Source organism: Peromyscus maniculatus, chromosome 17, assembly GCF_049852395.1.
Source record: "Peromyscus maniculatus bairdii isolate BWxNUB_F1_BW_parent chromosome 17, HU_Pman_BW_mat_3.1, whole genome shotgun sequence".
Taxonomy (NCBI): domain Eukaryota; kingdom Metazoa; phylum Chordata; class Mammalia; order Rodentia; family Cricetidae; genus Peromyscus; species Peromyscus maniculatus.
The window spans coordinates 37,065,848-37,072,791 of NC_134868.1; the positions used below are offsets into that span (position 1 = coordinate 37,065,848).

Sequence of the window (6,944 nt, forward strand, 5' to 3'; positions counted from 1 at the left end):
TTCAATTGGTTTAAGTGCTGCATCTGAAGTGGTTTATTGTGATGGCCATGAGAAACTAATACAAGTGCGAGCTTAGGCCTCAGGGTTTCTAAATCTCAAGTGATTTTAAATATGAAACATAGTTAGAAGCTACATAGGAAATGTACTCCTGATTGGCTTTGTCAACTGGTTTTATTTTTGACAGTGCTGGGAGTTGAACCCAGGGCCTGGCAGATACCACCTCTCCAACCCTTGCCATTAACTTTGGTCAAGACCTGATACTGCAGTGGGTTATTTATTTCTTTATAGTTTTTTGCTGGTAGAGACATTATCCTCCTAACGTCTGGGTCATGCTATTATTGCCTTGCAGAACATTAGGAATTTTGCATTGAAAGAGGGACTCTTATTCTGACATTTCTCCCCACCCCACCCCCACCCCCTTTAAATGATGCAAAATATTTTTGGAACCAACTTGACCATTATACTAGTGCCCTTGATGGGTTGAATATGTTTTTTGATACACACTCCTGCCAGCTCATGTAGAGCATGCTTGATCCTCTCAAAACACACATTCAGTGCTGGGTCGAGTGGTACATGTCTGCGATCACAGTGCTGGGAAGATGAGGTGGTGGAGGCGGGAGCATCATGAGTTCAATTTCATCCTTGGCTCCCTGGTGAGGTTGAGGCCAGCCTAGACGACATGAAACCATTTCTACAAAAACAAAACAAAACAAACGAAAGGAAAAAAAAAGAAAAAGAAAATGTTCTTTCACACATCCAGTAAGTACTTGTAATAGAGGCAAAAGAAATAAGTCAAGGCTATTGGTTTTTCTCTGGAAAAGCAAGGTGTGAGGTTTTAAGACCTTCAGAAATGACGGAGGCTGACGGAGGTGGACCAGTCCCTGTCTCTCCAGGGCTGTGGAGGCCAGTTAGAACAAACCCGGTGGGTGTCCACTGCTGTGTGTCCTGTTCTCCAGCTCCTACATCAGCAGCCTGGCGTCAGACGCTGATTCTTCGTCTTCAGAGTCCTGTTGTCTTGAGAGTACCCTCTCCATGCCTCTCTTTCTTCCTCTAAAATGAATTTTAGCACTATTAGAAAATTCCGGGAGAAACTGCACATTTGTGCTCAGAGCAGATCCTTGCACTGGGGCATGCTCAGTGGAGAGCATCACCCAGAGGACTCTTTCATGGAACTGTCGCCGGCTGGCACCAGGACTCCTTCTTTACCTCTGGGGGTGACAATGATGTCCATGACTGTTGGGAGAGCGGGTAGTTTACCTTACAGGACCTTTGGAGAGTTTTCCTGAAGAGCAAACACTTGACTGGGTGAAAATGTCAGCCCAGCAGATCTTTGGTTTGCTGGCAAGCTGCAGGACTGTGGGGGCACTGATAGTCTGCTTCTCCCCTGGGGATCAGATGCCATTGTTGACAGGTTTCCCCTTTGACATTTCTGTCACTCAGGTTGCTGAGCCTGGCTTCAAATTACATGCTGGGACAGTTGAAGGGGAATTCAGGAGCTTCCCATTTTTTCCCATTATTCTTTCAAAAGGCTTTAGAGATGGGCACTGGTTACAGATGACCGTCCCTTGGGGGCAGCCAGGCCATGGGCAGCAGAAGTTACTTACTGTCCTTTTAATGCTGGGTTTTGTTTTCTTTCTTTCTTCCTTCCTTTCTTTCTTCCTTCCTTTCTTTCTTCCTTCCTTTCTTTCTTCCTTCCTTCCTTCCTTCCTTCCTCCTTTCTTTCTTTCTTCCTTCCTTCCTTCCTTCCTTCCTTCCTTCCTTCCTTCCTTCCTTCCTTCCTTCTTTCTTTCTTTCTTTCTTTCTTTCTTTCTTTCTTTCTTTCTTTCTTTCTTTCTTTCTTTCTTTCTTTCTTTCTTTCTCTTTCTTTCTTTCTATCTATTTCCAAAGGACACCAGGTCTACAAACAGAATCACAGAGGTCCTCAGTAGAGCTGAGTACTCAGGGTCCTCACAATCACTGCCTTAAAACAACCCTTTCCAGGGCTGCAAGGGCAAGCTTACCTGGTTAACACTCACCCACACGTCAGAGTCAGCAATGAGGAGGGACCCAGAGTCTAGAGACAGGGACTTCAGGGATTAAACACTTAGTCTGTCAAGGGCCCCAACTGGGAGTCAGGGTAGACAGGAATGATAACAATGAAAGGAATTTTGACAAGATAAAGTACCAGATAGGCAAGGTGAGTTAGGGTCACCCAGAAATAGGCGGAGCCAGACTAATCCACCACTGGATTTACAGAAACAAAGACATGGGGGAAGAAGTGCATTCCCTCAGCCCTCTGTGTGCATCAGACATTTTCATTCACAAGGACAAACAAATCCCGTTGCTCAATAAATATGTACTGGTGTTCCACAAACACCAGACAGCTGCTGAGTAGAGATAAGGAAGACTATGCCTTCCCTGCGGTTAGCATAATAGCTGTTTCTGGGGAGGAATATGCCTACTGCAGCCATGGAAGTGAGTGGCCCCTGAGGGGTAGTCAAAATTCGGATTTGTTTGTGTGATTTAACATCAACTTTATAGTTAGGTAGTGCTAGCTTCAGACATTTAGAAATCAGCTCCGTGCTCCAGTTTCCGGAGGCTGGCGAACTCCAAGCCGTAAATATTAATCCATTGAACTTCACAGGATAATTCACAAAATGTCCTATGGGGGAATGTTCTCAGAAGGTCCCTTACCCTATCCAGAAATTGGTGGACTTGTGATGGGGCTTCCTAACTTCTCATCAGCTGCCATGTCACAGCAGGCAGTGGCGTGAGATGAGCCACCCACAGGGGGCAGTTCCAGGGTTGCAGCAGCCTTCAGAGAAAAGTCTGGAAAATGGGTTTGAAATTTAGAATGCTTGATTTTAAACTTAAGGGTAAAAAGATATACTCTTGTTGCATGTCATGTAGCTATTTCGTGAGTACAGTGTCATGGGTTTTAATAAATTGATAGTCTATACTTCACATATCCCCTCAAATGATCTTTCATTGGAAACACCTCAAATTTAGAACGCTATCTTTGAGCCAGGAACTCTTGAAGCTGAGTGCTAGTCTAAGTAGGGAGTCTAAGGCTATCCTGACTGTAGATGAGGATGTCTGCAGGTATTTTTGTCAGCTCTGCTTGAGTGCAGGTGAGGAACCTCCATATAGCTTCTGGATAAACTCCTGCCCAAACACGCACACTGACTCCCAGATAAACAGGGTGTGAGATTAACACCCTTACCACTGAAGGTAAGGAGCTGGCTCAGAAGAACTTTCCATCACCTGCCAAGAAAGCCGGAGGAGATTCCTCCATTCCAGAATTGAAATTCCTGAGTCATCCTGGGCCTGCCTGTAATACGGGGTGGGTTGCAAACAGAACCAAGAGCAATTCATTTGTTTTATGTTGTCTTTCCAGAGAGTGGGAAGTAAAAAATGGGTGGGCAAGAAAATACCACCTATGATGAGATGACCTTCTGTGTTTAAATACAGCTTCTGAGTGCAGGTTCTACTGTTAGAGGACTGAATCTGAGTCCCAGGCACTGGCTAAGGTGTCCAGGGTCTGTGCTCATGGCAAAGAATTGGATCGGGACACCTGGCTAGAAATAGTGATAGACAGCTTAGTAAGAAAGGAAAGTCACACCCGAGGGTAGAGTGGGCTAGTCCCCTGAAAAGCTCAGAAAGCATCAGGCCACGCTGTAGCCCTCTACAAGACACTTATGTTCACCTAACACCCACCACCACCACCACCGTTGGTACAGCCCAGGCGTGTCTCACTCCTGCTCTGTTGGAGCAAAGCCCTGGGGATCAAAGGCTGCTAAGCTCTCTGCAAACTGGAGCCCAAGTGGGGAAGGACTGCTCCTGCCAGCAGCTCCCTTCCCATGTTAATCTTGAAGCCAGGCTTTCCTTCCCCCACTCGCTGCCACACTGCTCAGGTATGGTTCCTCCTTCCTACCAGAGAATGGTTTCTGGAAGTCTGGTATGGTCTGCTGAGCCGTGCTGGGTTTCCCGTCCAGCACCAAATACGTGTGTCTGGTTGCTATACTGACATGCAGGAGCAGCCTTCCTGCCTCACACTGCTGGGTTTTTGTTGTTGTTTAGAATGCATATATACATATAAATATGTAATTTATTTGTTAAGTGTAGAGAATACAATATATTTATTCAACAATTTAATACATTATATTTTGATCATATTCCTTCCCTTCCCCCAACTCCTCCCAGATCCTCCCCACCTCTCTACCCATCTGACTTAGTAGTCTTTCTGTCCCTCTCTCAAAATAAGTAAATAAATAAAACAAAAAACAGTAAGATGAAAAAATACCAAATGAAACAAAAAGATCACACACACACACACACACACACACACACACACACACAGAGAGAGAGAGAGAGAACCCCATGGAGTCCATTTTGTGTTGGTCAATTACTCCTGGGCATGGGGCCTGCCCTGGGTGGGGTGTGTTTGATATACCTAATGACGTGTTCTTGAAGAAAGTGATGGATATTCCCTCCCTCAGCAGATATCAATGGCTTCTTGGTTAGGGGGTGGGACTGTGTGTCTATGTCCCCTTGTCAGTGCTGGGATTTTTGTCTGGTTTGAACCTGTACAGGCCTTGTGCATGCTGTCACAGTCTCTGTGAGTTCTTATGTGCATCAGTCCTGTTATGTCTGGAAGCAGTGTTTGCCTTCAGTCATCTGTCACTTCTGGCTCTTGAATGAAAAGAAAGAGAGAGAGAGAGAGAGAGAGAGAGAGAGAGAGAGAGAGAGAGAGAGAGAGAGAAGGAAAGAAGGAAGGGAAGAAAGAAAGAAAGAAGGAAAGAAGGAAAGAAGGAAAGAAGGAAAGAAAGAAAGAAAGAAAGAAAGAAAGAAAGAAAGAAAGAAAGAAAGAAAGAAAGAAAGAAAGAAAGAAAGAAAGAAAGGAGCTGGGCAGTGGTGGTGCATGCCTTTAATCCCAGCACTCAGGAGGCAGAGGCAGGTGGATCTCTGTGAGTTCGAGGCCAGCCTGGGCTACCAAGTGAGTTCCAGGAGACACACCAAAGCTACACAGAGAAACCCTGTCTCGAAAAACAAAAACCAAACAAACAAACAAAAAAAAAAAAGGGAAGGAAGGAAGGAAGAGGAAAGGAAAGGCCATGACTGCTCCTAGGTGTGGTGGTGGAAAAAGTTTATTGTAGATATTTGGGAAAGCATAGCCAGAGGCAGGGACATCCAGGAAAGTCCAGAGTGAACATGACCAGGCTGAACTGGGCCATATGGGGGAAGGGGGAGGGGAAGGGACAGAGGGGAACCAGGTATAGCAGGCTAGAGGTCAAAGGTACCGAGAGGGACGGGTAACCAGAATGTCTGGATTATATAGGGAAGAGCCTCTGGGGGAAGGGCCGCCCAGTCCCTGGGCTGGAGAGTTCAGGGTAGAAGGCTGGGTATGCCAGCCATACCCTGTAACAGGTAGGGACTGAGGGATGCTGGGAGAACCTGTAGCCAGGCCCACTTTGATATGTTACATAGACATCTCACCCATTTGTCCTGGGTTTGAAACCTAACAGCTCTTACAGGCTTTCCAGCTTCTCTTCCATACGCATCCTTGCATGCTGCTCTGAGGTCTGTCATGAGGTCAGCGGCAGCCTCTACCTCATGCTTCTGCTTCCGTGAACTAAGCCGCTTCATTGTGCCTTGCCTGCCTCAATGATAGTCTGAAACCATGAACCAAAGGAAACCCTTCCCCCACCCTACACTGTTTCTATCAGGTATCATCTTCCTGCAAGGCAACTGTTACTAACCAAAACAACATGCCGCCCAACGTGGGGTTCGAACCCACAACCCCGAGACTGAGAATCTCATGCTCTGCCGACTGAGATAACTGGGCGCTGAGATAGCCAGGCATTCCACTGTTACTAACACAATACACATACCCCTTTTCCCTTTTAATTGCTAAACGTTTCCATAGATGTGATACATGTGGAAGGTTAGGGTGCAGAGCTCCCCAGAGCAAGCACAAAACACCAGCCAACCTCTCAAAGCCCCTCTTGTATCCTGAAGACAAATTGTCAAATGTGTCTAATTTAAATACTGAATTTAAATTTCTGAAAAGCAGATCAAATTAGTCCACTGATATTTTAAAGAAATCTTGTTAGAGGTACCTTTTTTAAAAAAAGTATTCATTTATAATATAAATTAAAATGGAGTATGAATTTATATTTTGCCTTATGAATAGAAAGAAGGCTTCAGTTATGTCAGAAGTAGCAAAATGATCTGGGTGAAAATCCTTTGCAAAAGTGAAATATTCTGAGTGCTACTATTTAGACAAGGTAATAGTTATTTACTGTTGCATACAAATTATGCCAAAAAAAAATGCTGCATAAAACCAGAAACAGGACTTCTGAGGGGCAGAGACCTGAGAGCAGCTGAGAATGTGATTCGAGGTCCGGATAACTCATTAAGCTGAAGTTAAGCTGTCAGGAGATGCAATAGTATCTGAAAACCGAACTTGGACCGGAGACTGAACAGGAGTGGGAAAATTCACTTCGAAGCTCCCTCACAAGCTGCTGGCAAGAGGCCCCCAATTCTCTCTCACCGAGATCTGCGAGGGACTCACTACTCATAGCACAACTCCCCCAGAGTAAAGCATGCCTGGAGGAAGATACCATGCAAAACAAGAGAAAGCATTTTGTGATCCCCTCTCATTAGGCACACAGACCAACCCCATGACAGTAACATGCTTTGAGACTGTGACACTGTGCAGGTTGAGGGTCCTAGGTCCCAGGAACCATTTTGAAGACTGGTTGCCTTACAAAGAGCAGGTTAAATGCACAGATCGCTTCAAAATCTTGTTCTGTGGCTTTCCATGAATTCATATTGAGAAACTAGTTTTCCCCATGGCTTGCTAATCAGCCATGGGATCAGAGTTACCAATTTAGGTCAAAAAGTAATCAATTGGTGTAAAATGCATTCACTTAAAACATCCCACTGGGGCTCCGTGAAAGGTA

General features: G+C 45.3%; 1 non-coding gene across 1 annotated transcript; it reads right to left on the reverse strand.

Annotated features, from left to right (window-relative positions):
- Positions 1–5,751: 5,751 nt before the first annotated feature.
- Positions 5,752–5,824, reverse strand: Trnae-cuc (transfer RNA glutamic acid (anticodon CUC)). Its single transcript has one exon. It is a non-coding gene; the product is annotated as a tRNA-Glu (tRNA).
- Between the last annotated feature and the right edge of the window lie 1,120 nt (positions 5,825–6,944).